Here is a 12,941-nt window from a genome sequence, read left to right on the forward strand (position 1 = left end):
TCAATAACTCTGTTAGTGTCTCTGCAGTTTCTGCACTTGTCTCCCACAGAGTCCAAGTGAACACCTTGTCAGGCACTGGGGATTTGTCCACCCTTATTTGCCTCAATAAGCAAACACCTCCTCCTCTGTAATATGTACAGGGTCCATGACCTTGCTGCCTCACTTCTATTGACTCTGTGTCCTTCTCCTGAGTAAATATAGGTGCAAAAAAAAAAATCCATTTAAGTTTTCCCCCATCTCTTTTGGCTCCACACATAGATTACCAGACTGATCTTCCGGAGGACCAATTTTGTCGCTTCCAATCCTTTTGCTCTTAACATATGTGTAGAAGCCCTTAGGATTCTCCTTCACCTTGTCTGATAGAGTAATATCATGCTTTCTTTTACCCCTACTGGTTTTCTTAAGTGTTCTTGTGCATTTCTTAAGTACCTCATTTATTACTACTTGCCAATACCTGCTATGCACTTTTTTTTAATTAACCAGACCTGTTATCATTGCCTTGTATTTTGACAGACACATATAAGCATTGTACTCTCAAAATTTCACTTTTCAAGGCCTCCTACTTACCAAGTACACCTTTGGCAGGAAACAGCATATGCCAGTCCATGCTTGCCAGATCCTTTCTGGTGCCATCAAAATTGGTCTTTTTCCAATGTAGAAGCTCAACCCAAGGACTAGACCTATTTTCTTCCACAATTACCTTGAAACTAATGGCAATATGATCACTAGAAGCAAAGTGCTCCCTACCCAAAATTCTGTCACATGCCCTGTCTCATTGACTAATAGGAAAGCAAGTATTGCACATTCTGTCATTGTGACTTCTATGTACTGATTGAGGAAACCTTCCTGAACACATGTGCCAACTCTATCCCATCTAGTCCTTTTACATTATGGGCATCCCACCCAGTCAATATGTGAAAAGTTGAAATCACCTACCATCACAACTCTATGGTTTCTTGCAACAGTCTATAATCTCAATACAAATTTGTTCCTTTAAATCCTGCAGACTGTTGTGTGGTCTATATTATACCCAAGTAACATGGACGTACCTTTTTTATTCCACAGTTCCACCCGTAAAGCCTCACTAGATGAGTTCTTCCATCTGTCCTGACTGAGCACTGCTGTGACATTTTCCCTGACTAATTACACCAGCCCTTCCCCTGTAATAGGTCTCACTCTATCACGTCTAAAAGAGTGGAACCCCAGAATAATGAGCTGCCAGCCCTGCCCCTCCTACAACAAGGCTCACAAATGGCCACAATATCATAATTCCACGTGTTGATCCATGCCCTGAGCTCATCTGCCCTCCCTACAACTTACATTGAAATATATGCAAGTCTGAATATTAGAACCAAGGCAGATGAATCTCTTTTCAATAATCATAAAATAATAGGTGGCACCAGATACTCAAGGTGTGTTCACAATCTTGTGCTGATATTGTTATTATATATTGAAATTTGTAGCATGACACAAAAGTCCAGGTAACTACAGTATGCATGAAAGTACAATGTGCACCTTTTAGCAGCACAATTCATGATGATATTACAAAGCCACAAGCAATTTACAAATGTTAATCTGAACTCTTAAGATTATGTTACATTATTGTAAATTGTGCACTCCAAGTTTATATTATATTCGACAATTTCACACCTGCAGTGAAGCAGGGGCTTCACTGGTCCCCAGACACCTTAAGCGAAACTGATGTCAAAAGGGTTTACAAATGTTGGGTAAAATAAGATCAATATTTGATGCCTTGATTTGTATTTGGTATAATTTCAAGGATTTAAAATTATGTGCAATTGTGTTTTTTTGAATCCAGTACTGATAACAGTATTAACAAGTAAATGTATTTTTGTGATGGTAAATGCACAATATTCATGTCAGCAGAGAGGTGCAGAAGTATGCAGTAGTTCAAAAAGGTTACCTCAGTCTTCTTTGTAACATTAGGTGAACTCTTTTCCAGAAATGTTCTTGTGGTATAAACAAATGAAGAAGAACAAAGGAAAATCATGTTACCTGCATTTCTATCAATTTGCTGCTGTTTAGTTGTTCAGATTTGCTTGACAATTTGGTCAATTTAAACAGAATTATTTTTGTGATTAAAACGTCAGTTGAACCATTTACTGTTTTATAATTATAATCATTATGGATCTCCCCAGAAAATTCAGAATTTAGGGATTCACAAATTCAAAACTGATATTTAATATATATACCTAAGCTGCGTAGAACATTAACAAATAGGAAAACAATTCCCCTCTTCCCCTCACAAAACCCATAGTAAACTCACAGAAATTACATATATACAAGCCACCCAGAGTGCTTTGCAATCTTCTTTTCTTCCTCCTCACCAGGGGATCTCTTACACCCCTCCAAAAATCTATTAGGTGGGTAAAATCAAATTAACAATTTAATAAAATAGTTAATAACAATATTTTTGTACCTACCTTTCTTCCCCAGATTAGAAGCAATAAGTACCAACGTAGTAGATGTATGCTGCCTATGAGAGTGATTGTCCAAAGACACCTATTAATTGCTATGTTTCTCTTGTTGTGTCTTGTGTGAGTGGCAGTAATTGAAGAAGAAAATGAAACTCAGAATAGTGAGTTTATAAACGGTGTTCTTAGCAATCTTAATTACTAAATCAAAACTTTTAAAATTGATTTTTGTGTAGGACAATGTTTATTCACAATTGACCTGTCTCAGCTGCTCCTTGCACAGAAGCAATACTAAATGAGAGGAGAGTCCAGCTCTAGCATGAGGCATGCTTACTCAATTGATACTGATTCAATTCATCTCTTGGCCCTGCCACTACAAAGTGAACTCTTTTCATTCAAATTACAGAGTTTAGACACTTACTTGGAATTGTAATTCCCAGTGATGTATTGAGTGAAGCATGTCTTTGCACTGTGCTCAAAGCAAGCACAATGATGTAACAATTAGCAATAAACATTATGACTGATTGATTAAGTGCTGTGAGGTGAAAGGATTTGTATATAGTCACATCATTTTACCAAAAGGACAAACACTGAAGAATCTCATCTTCCTGGGACCCACTTTGTTTTGACTAACCGCAGATTTCTACAGTTTTACTGTGGAGAGCATTCTAACTGGCTACATTACTGTCTGGTATGGGGGTGGGGGGGTTGCTACTGGATAGGACAGAAGTAAGCAGCAGAGAGTTAATCAGCTCCATCATGGGCACTAGCCTGCGTAGCATCCAGGATATCTTCAAGGAGTGATGCCTCAAAAAGGCAAAGTCCATCATTAAGAACTCCCATCCCCCAGGACATACCCTCTTCTCATTGCTACCATCAGTTAGGAGGTACATAAGCCTGAAGACCCACACTCAATAATTAAGGAATAGCGTCTTCCCCTCTGCCATCTAATTTCTGAATGGACATCGAGCCCATGAACACTTCCTCACTTTTTTTTATAATTCTTCTTTGCACTACTTATTTAATTTAACTATTTTATGTACATGTAATATAAAGTAAAGGCATCCATTAGTCTTGCGAGACCATGGATCTGCGCCTGGAAAGTCTTCACTTTCCAGGGCGCAGGCCTGGGCAAGGTTGTATGAAAGACCAGCAGTTGCCCATGCTGCAAGTCTCCCCTCTCCACGACACCGATGTTGTCCAAGGGAAGGGCATTAGGACCCATACAGCTTGGCACCAGTGTCGTCGCAGAGCGCTGTATGATTAAGTGCCTTGCTCAAGGACACAACACGCTGCCTCGGCTGGGGCTTGAACTCACAACCTTCAGATTGCTAGTCGAATGCCTTAACCACTTGGCCACGTGCCCACAGATATATAATATATATTTACTGTAATTCACAGTTTTTTCTCTCTATCATAATGTATTGCATTTTATTGCTGCCTCAAAGTTATCAAACTTCTCGACATATGCCAGTGATAATAGACCTGATTCTGATTCTGTCACTGAATCTTTATGGTTAATGTCTTGCAGTTGTACATGTGGTGCTACATTTTAGCAATTGTGCATGAATTATCTAAAGTAGTCATTAGTAACAACATACTGTTGATAATACATGCAAATCAATGATTAAGTGGAAATATCAAATTAAATGAGTCGCCTGTACATGAATTAAATCTACTTCAGAATCCAAGGCGTTGGACCCTTAACTCTGCAACTCATGGACAGATGTTTTGAAAATGTTTAGACTGGTATTAAACCTGTTAATGTTAGGATGAGAAAAACGGTTTTGGTTGTTTTTTTTCTTGGTTAGTTTAAGGATAATGTTACAGTTATTTCCACGAGATACAAATGTCATCAAAAAAGAACAACAACGGAAAAGCAGGCTGAAGTGCTGGTCAAATATTTCATGGATTTTTATGCTACAATATCCCTGCTGTTAAAGGGTGACTCTACCAATCCCCTCAAACTTCTTCAAGGTGAAAACAAGTGCCCAGTTCAATCCCTCAATGGATTCGGGCATCGCAGTTTGTCTTTTTGAGGATAGAAAGAGCTGTTTGTTTCTGTCATTCATTCAGAATCAGATTTATTATCACCAGCATGTGTCATGAAATTTGTTAACCTAGCAGCTGTTTAATGCAATGTATAATATAGAGGAAAAAAAGTAAAAATAAATGAATAAGTAAATAATTACAATATAGGTATATTGAATAGATTAAAAATCGTGCAAAAACAGAAATAGTATAAAAATGTGAGGTAGCGTCCAACGGTTCAATGTCCATTTAGGAACCGGATGGCAGAGGGGAAGAAGCTGTTCCTGAATTGCTGAGTGTGTGCCTTCAGGCTCCTGAACCTCCTACCTGATGGTAACAGTGAGAAAAGGGCATGCCCTGGGTGCTGGAGGTCCTTAATAATGGACGCCGCCTTTCTGAGACACCGTTCCTTGAAGATGTCCTGGATACTTTGTAGGGTTTTTTTCCTGTTTCATGGATGCCCACGAGCGGTAAGAATTTCAGGTTATATTACTGTACACATTCTCTGATATTAAATTGAACCACTGAAGGCATGAAATTTTGGAAGTTCAGATAGCTTTGTAGATGGGTGCAGCAGAGCAGGATTATTTCATTGACATTCTGTGAGTCATGAGATGGATTGACCATCACTGGCAATTGTATCACAGTTCAATGTAATGAAAGCACTGCTGAATTACCATTGATTTAAAACTATTAGACACTGCAGTGTTATTCCCATAGAATGATGAATGTTAGGAAGGTAAAATAAAAGAATTATTTTGCTGCGCTAAGTAGAATTAAAAGGGAATTAAGGGCCTAGTATATATTATAGAGCACCATTGTTTATTTGAAATATCTTTCTTTCCCCCATGCATGTCCTGAATTCAATTGTTTCAATGGATGATGTCATTTGTAGAATGATGTGTTGTATGCAGCAAGACTGACAATGGTTGTGATAGAAGATAAGGAGAAAGGATAAGCAACCAGACAAGATAATTATAGTGAAAAGGGCATCCACTGCATGAGCTAAAGTTATTTTATTTGCAAGTGGGCCTTCTGTGAACTTTGGTATCAAAGTGCTCACATATAGAGTGAATCAGCAGCAGAATCAATTTAATTGTTCCTCCTGTGAGGTAATTGCTGTCACCTCTGCTCATCGGCTTGGTAGGAGAGTCAACCTTAATCAATCTTCAATAGTTAGAACAAGAGATACAGTACAGCCCATCTGCTCTGTCCCAGAGCCCTGACATTTCTGCAAAAATAGGGGTGGTTGTTCGAATAGTACACCGCAGTACCGGTCCTTTGGCCAGCAATGTCATGCTACTCCAAGATCAAACTAACCCTTTCCTCACATATAGCCTTCCACTTTTCTTTCATCCACGTGCCTACCTAAATGTCCCTAACGTATCTACCTCTACCACCAGCCTAACAGTGCGTTCCATGCACATACCACTTTCTGTGTAAAAAAAAAATCCTACCTCTGTCATCCCCCTATACTTTTCCCCAATCGCTTTAAAAGTATGTCCTCTCATATTAGCCATTGCCACCCTGGGGACAAAAGGTATTAGTTGTCCACCCTATCTATGTCTCTTATAATCTTATATACCTCTGTCAAATCTCTTCAATTCCTCCTTTGCTGCAAAGGGAAAATCCTTAGCTTGCTCAAATTTTCCTTGTTCTGTGTGGAATGGTCAGTTTTTACCTTCATAACTGTGTACAAGTTTTGGGCCGCTGTGCATATATGTGCTAAGATAGTGGGAAATCTTAACTGACCTAACAGTTGATAGCTGGTTTCATCCTAAATGCGCTTTAACATCGGAAAGGTTGTATAATGCAGCAGAAGTAAAAAGTTGCTGCAGTTCCAATCACTTACAGTGGAATTAAAACTAGCATTTCAGACCTGTGAACCCACTGAATCTGCAACAAGGTTCAACAGGCAGAGAGGCTGTTTCGTTGTAATTTACATGTTTTTGAGTGAAAAATAAATTAAATGTTTCCACATGTGATAATTATTTAAAATTCTTATAGTTTTAAAATTGATTGTAGTACACTTAATTTCAAATAGCTATTGAATACTTGCAAATGACAGAAGAAACCTAACGAAAGGGCTTCGCCCATCAAAGAGTTTGAATAGAAAGGCTCTGCTCGTGCTGGGTTTTACCTATTAGGTGGAAAGCTTTTGTTAGGAATTTGCTCAAGGTAAGATTGGGTTTAGCAGATTCCAGATATTAGGGGAACCAAGCTCACCACCACCTGACTCACCACATAACAGCTCTAAGCGGCAGCCCCTTAATCTCTTACCCCTTCATCTATTGTGATGATTTGGAAAAGTTTGGAAATTTCAATGAAACTACCATGGGTTTCCCAACCCTTTTTATGCCATGGAGCCTTACTATTAACCGAGGGGTCTGTGGACTAGGAATCACTGTTCTAAGCTCATATAGGCATGATCTACTAATCTCTCTTCATACATCAAAGTTACCATTTCAGGAGCCAGACTAGTGAATCTTTGTTGCACTCCCTCTGTGACATCTATATTTTATCAGATCATGAAATCAAAACTGTAAACTATATTCAGGGTGTAATCTTAACAAGATCCTATATAATCTTAAGGCAGTAAACATTTACTCTTACACATAAATCCACTCATATTAATGTCTGATATATTGTTTGCCTTTTCGATTGCAATTGTACAAGAACACATGCCTCCCTTTGAGGATCAGCATTTCCCAATCTGTCAGCATTTATTTTTGTGGACCAAAACAGATGACCTTGTGTTCTTCCACATTTATTTTCCATTTGCAATGTTCTCAACCACCCCTTCACCTTGTCCATGTTCTCTTCAAGCCTCTTTACTTCCTTCTCCCTACTCACTACCCCAGCTAGACTTTTCATCATCAGGCTTGCTCTCCACGATGGATAGTACCCATCATTCAGACCATGCCATCTTCTCACAGTTGTCATTGGGCAGGGGGTATACCAAAGCCTGAAGTCCCACACCAAAAGGTTCAAGAACAGTTGCTTCCCTTCAACTCTTCAGTTTTTTAACCAACAGGCAATACCCTCTTTGCTAGTTTAGGAATACTATGGACACAATGACCACATTGTATTAAAATAGACTTCATTTTTGTTGTTTTAATTGTATTCTTCTTGTAAAAATAGTGTATATGTTTAATCTATGGTATTCTTGTGAATGTTCCTTATATGGTGGTGTATGCCTGTGATGCTGCTGCAAGTAAACTTTTCATTCTATCTGCATACTTGGACCTGGGTGTAAGACAATAACCTTAACTATGACTTTGAAATAGTACATTTTGTCCCAGTGATCAAATCATCAAGGATGCTTGGGGCACATTCAGAGGGATAGATTCAAGATTCAAAGATTCAAGATACAAAAAACTTTATTGTCATTCTAACCGTACATCAGCTCTGCAGGGCAGAATGAGACAGCGTTTCTCAGGGGCAGTGCAATCATAACATAACAAATGCAACACTAAATAATAAACATAACAATAAATGGTAAAACACAACAGCCACATGTCAGTTAAAATCAAGTTATAAGTGTCCAGTGCAAGTTAAAAGTGTCCAAAGCAGAGTCAGGTGGAGCAGCCGTTTAGCAGTCTGACTGCCTGTGGGAGGAAGCTGTTTAGTAGCCTTGTGGTTTTAGTTTTGATGCTCCTGTAACGTTTGCCTGATGGCAGAAGAACAAACAGTTCATAGAGAGGGTGTGAGGGGTCTTTAATGATGTACCGTGTCTTCTGGAGGCATTGACTCTGAAAGAGGTCTTGGACAGAAGGTAGGGAGACCCCAATAACCTTCTCTGCTCCCTTAACCACCCTCTGCAAGGCTTTTTTGTCAACAGCACTGCAGCTGGAGTACCAGGTTGTGATGCAAAAGGTCAGCACTCTCTCAACCACGTCTCTGTAGAATGTAGTTAAGATGTTAGTGGGGAGTGATGCTTGTTTAAGCTTCCTCAGAAAGTGCAATTTCTGCTGGGCCCGTTTCACAATCCCAGTGGTGTTCTTGGACCAGGTGAGATTGTCCGAGATCTGCACCCCAAGGAACTTGATGTTTTCCACTCTCTCCGCTGTGGAGCCGCTGATGCTGAGGGGTGTATGCTCAGGCTGAGACCGTCTGAAATCGACAATCGTCTCCTTGGTTTTGGTGACATTAAGCATCAAGTTGTTATCCTTGCACCTGCTCCCTAGGTGTTTGACCTCCTCCCTGTACATTGTTTCATCATGCAGCTTTTTCTTTTTGTTTTTAAGGGCTTATTTACTTTGTTATTTAGGAATTTTATGTCTCTGCACTGTGGTGTTGCTGCAAAACATCAAGTTTCATAGAAGACAGTAATAATAAACCTAATTCTGATTCTTTTTCCAGGTTGGAAAAGTCAAATACTAGAGTGTATAGATTTAAGGAGAAAGATGGTGGGATGGGGGGCAGTGGGGGTAGTGCGGAAGGCTTACAGGGTATTTACAAGGCATTTTGTACGTAGAGAGTTGCAAGTGCTTGGACTGTACTGCCAGGGTGGTGGTAGAACCAGATGTTATAGCACAGCGAAGTTTGAGAGATATTTAGGCAGAGAAATGAACAAATAGAGAAGAAGTGTTATGGACCATGTTCAGCAGAAGTGATTAGTTTAGATTGCTGTGAAGACATGATGGGCTCAAAGCTCTGTACCTGAGCAATAATGATTCATATTCATACCCACTAATCACAGCCTACCTACCTGAAGAAGATTTTCCGTTTACACTGCTGAGTTCCTCCAACACTTTGTGTGTTCAACCTGAAGAAGATCTATTGATTCTCCTTGCATTCTATCTGTGATCTGATTCTCAATCCGTACCAATATATTACATCTAGTTTCATATTCTCCAACCTTGTCAGCCAATTTTCAGTGTGGAACTTTATTACAAATCTTCTGGAAATCTAAGCAAGCATATCCATCACTAGTTTCCCCTTAATTTATTCATTAGTCATATCCTCAAATAGCTCAAAAGAAATTCTGGGTCAATGCCACATGTTAATAGGAAGTCCTTTGTAAGACCCCTTAATTTATTCCCGGCTTCATAACCTCAGTAATTCTTCAAATGGAAGAGAGGAAGTTCTGATGACAAAATGTATTTCCATGGCCAAGACTTCCCCAAAAAGTGAAGGGTTCCCGGGGGAATTTCATTTTTTAAACTGGAAGCAGCTTTATCGGTGTCTTGAAGTAACTTTATTCGAGCACCTCTTGAAGAACTAAGGTGATGGGCCACCCTTCTGTTTTTTGTAATTCCTTTGTTACAAGCTGTAAAATCTAATGCAATTGATCTCTAACCTGTTTTATCTTTTGTGGCAGGAACAAGGATTTCTTTAGGGAAAAAAATGGAGAATTCAGCACCTCAGTAACACCCATTAGTTAAATAATCCTTAATAAACCATCTGATCAGAAGGAAATGATGTATGTGAGTCCCCAGGTGTAGAAATACGGTTTGTAGCAGCTTGGGGTAGAGATCACAAGCCTGAGATTTTGAATAATGCAGGCTGAACATAGCGATGATAGCTGAACCCTGAGATAAGCAGTCTTCAAGAGAAGGTCCGGCAAGGTAATGGTTTCCTCAGAGCCCAGGGTAAACAAAAGGACCTCAGGCATCTTCAGGCTGCCCACTCCAACGCTAACTGTAAATGTCTCTTATGACTTAATTTAGTGCTGCAGTCATTTTTCTTAGGTCCTTGATCTCTGGCCATATTTGATAGCTTGTCACTCATTGGACTCACACACTGTTAAAATCAAAGCTTCATGTTAGATGAGATTGAGAGACTTAGCAGAGGTTGAAAATACAACCTTTACACTGCATTTACACTTCAACACAATTGCGTTTCATGTGATAAAAGAATGAAAAATCCCGCAAATAGCATTTTAAACAAGGAAATCATTAAGCAATTTATGGAGCATAACAGAACCATGACAAATTCAGCCAGCTGTGAGACATGATCAGCTCTTGACTCAACTCAGTTTCTACCCATTATTTTAGGATTACAGCTTGTTGAATGTTTTCATTTTATATTTCTGGCCCAGAAGGGCTGAAACGTCAAATGTACTTTTTTCCAAAGATGCTGTCTGGCCTGCTAAGTTCCTCCAGCATTTTGTGTGTGTTGCCTGGATTTCCAGCATCTGTAGATCCTCTCTTGTTTGAAGAGGTTGGGATTGAAGCTACTCTGTTTGAACCATCAGTGAATGTCCACTTACATGGTCAGTCTATTTGTCCCTTTGTCTAATATGTTTTTTATTCTGCTTCTGTGATAATACAGCTTATACATAGATGATGGTTTCTGGAAACTGGGGCAGAACAGAAGCGGGAGAATAGCTATTGACTTAAAAGATCAATAGTGGTGTGCCTCATCACTATCAGCAAAAACTTCTAGATTTTGTAAAGAAGCCTGAACTAGTTATGGTCTGAAGATGATTCTTAAATATTTGAAGTTGCAAATACTCTCTGTTCTGCAGGCCTTTGGGATTGTGCAGAATCTCCAGTCCATGGCTAGTGACAGTGCTCACCCACCACCATGTATTTCTAAGTAATTCCATTTGGGCACCAAGAAAATATGGTGATAGGCCTTCCTTTGGCTTATTATAATTCCTTTGCTGAGCCAATACACACGGCAAGGACAGGAACTGATTCAGCCATTTTAAGGAAACTTAAAAGGCTTTGACAGTGCAGTGGAGCTAGAAATCGGATGTAATTGGTTTCCACCTTATTTCTTTTTCATTCTAGCACAAAACAAAGGCTTCTTCAGATGAAAGCAAAATGCAAATTAGAGTCATAGAGCATAGAACTTCAGCCTGGCTAGTCTTTGCTGACCACAATATCCTCCCAGCTAGACCCAGTTACCTAGGTTTCACCCGTAACCTTGCCCTCCATGTACCGATCCAAATGGCTCTTAAAAATTGTAATTGTACCTGTGTTATGTCTGTACACAATAAGGAACCAGTTCCCAGTGTGCAATGCGGGTGGTTCACCCAGAACCAGAAGTGGCACACACACACAGGCACACACATGCTCAGGGCAGGCCGAAGGCCCCAAGTAAAATATGGTCAACCTGAAACCATTCTGTAAATCTGTAAATAAAATAGTTCTAACATTTTTACCCAGCAAGTTTGTCTATGTTAAAAAAAACAAACATAGCATGGTGTTAGAAGTCAGCGTGTGTCTAATTACAGAGCGTAAGTGAATACCACTAATGACTAAGAAATAGATGGTAGGTTCCAACAGAGAGAAGCCACCAGCAGGAGAGCACACTGTCTCAAAGTTCACCAAGAAATTGAGGTGACAGCCTAAAAATCCCTTGAATGGTTACCTAAATCATCCTGCAGCTATGCAGTTCACCGGCATTCCAGCTGATAACTGGAAACGCTTCAAACAGCGGTTCAATATATATTTAGCAGTGAATAGAGACGGAGATGAGGAGGAAAAATTGAAAGCATCTATCTTTGTACACATAATTTGTGAAGAAGCTGTGGACATCTATTACAGCTTTCCAAATTGATATGGGAGTTTTGACATTGGACACTTTGATGACAAAATTTGAGGAGTATTTTGTCCCAAATAAAAACATCACATTTGAAAGATACACGTTCTTTTCCTGTGAACAGAAAGAGCTGCCCAATGCAGAAACAACAGTGCATGCTGTGAAAACAAAGGGGCATTTCACAAAGCAACCGCAAACCAAAGAGATAGGCTCAAACAGTAAATGTTTCCACTGTCAGCTTATTCCAGGTATTCATTATCCTTGGTGTGAAGGCTTTACCTCCCCAGTCTCTCTTAAATCTTCCCTCTCTTATCTTGTATCTGTGCCTCTGGTTTTGGCCTCCCCAAACCTGGGGAAAAGACTATGACCATCCATCTTAACCATATGCCTCATGACTTTATAAACTTCTATGAGGTCACCCCACATTCTAGATCCAAGGTGGCCAAACTTTCCATGTGACCCAGGTCCTCCAATCCAGGCAGCAATGTCGTAAATCTCCTCTGCACCCTCCAGCTTGGCAAAGTCTTACCTATAACAGGGTAAACAAAATTGTACATAATTTCCCCAGTGCTACCTCACCAATAACATATAACTCGAAAATAATGTCCCTACTCCTAAACTAGATGCCCTGACTGATTATGGCCAGCATGCTATATAACATAAACAACAGGAATTCTGCAGATGCTGGAAATTCAAGCAACACACATCAAAGTTGCTGGTGAATGCAGCAAGCCAGGCAGCATCTGTAGGAAGAGGTGCAGTCGACATTTCAGGCCGAGACCCTTCGTCAGGGCTAACTGAAGGAAGAGTGAGTAAGGGATTTGGCCTTCTTCACTACCCCATCTGGTTGTGCAGCTGCCTTCAGTGATCTGCTTTTAGTACTGCAAACAGGGTGGAGGAAAATGTGGAAATGGACAAGTAAGTTGAACGATATCATACCCGAGAATTATCAGGTCCCTGGCTGGATGGATAACTCTGAGG

This window comes from Mobula hypostoma, chromosome 8, assembly GCF_963921235.1.
Source record: "Mobula hypostoma chromosome 8, sMobHyp1.1, whole genome shotgun sequence".
Taxonomy (NCBI): domain Eukaryota; kingdom Metazoa; phylum Chordata; class Chondrichthyes; order Myliobatiformes; family Myliobatidae; genus Mobula; species Mobula hypostoma.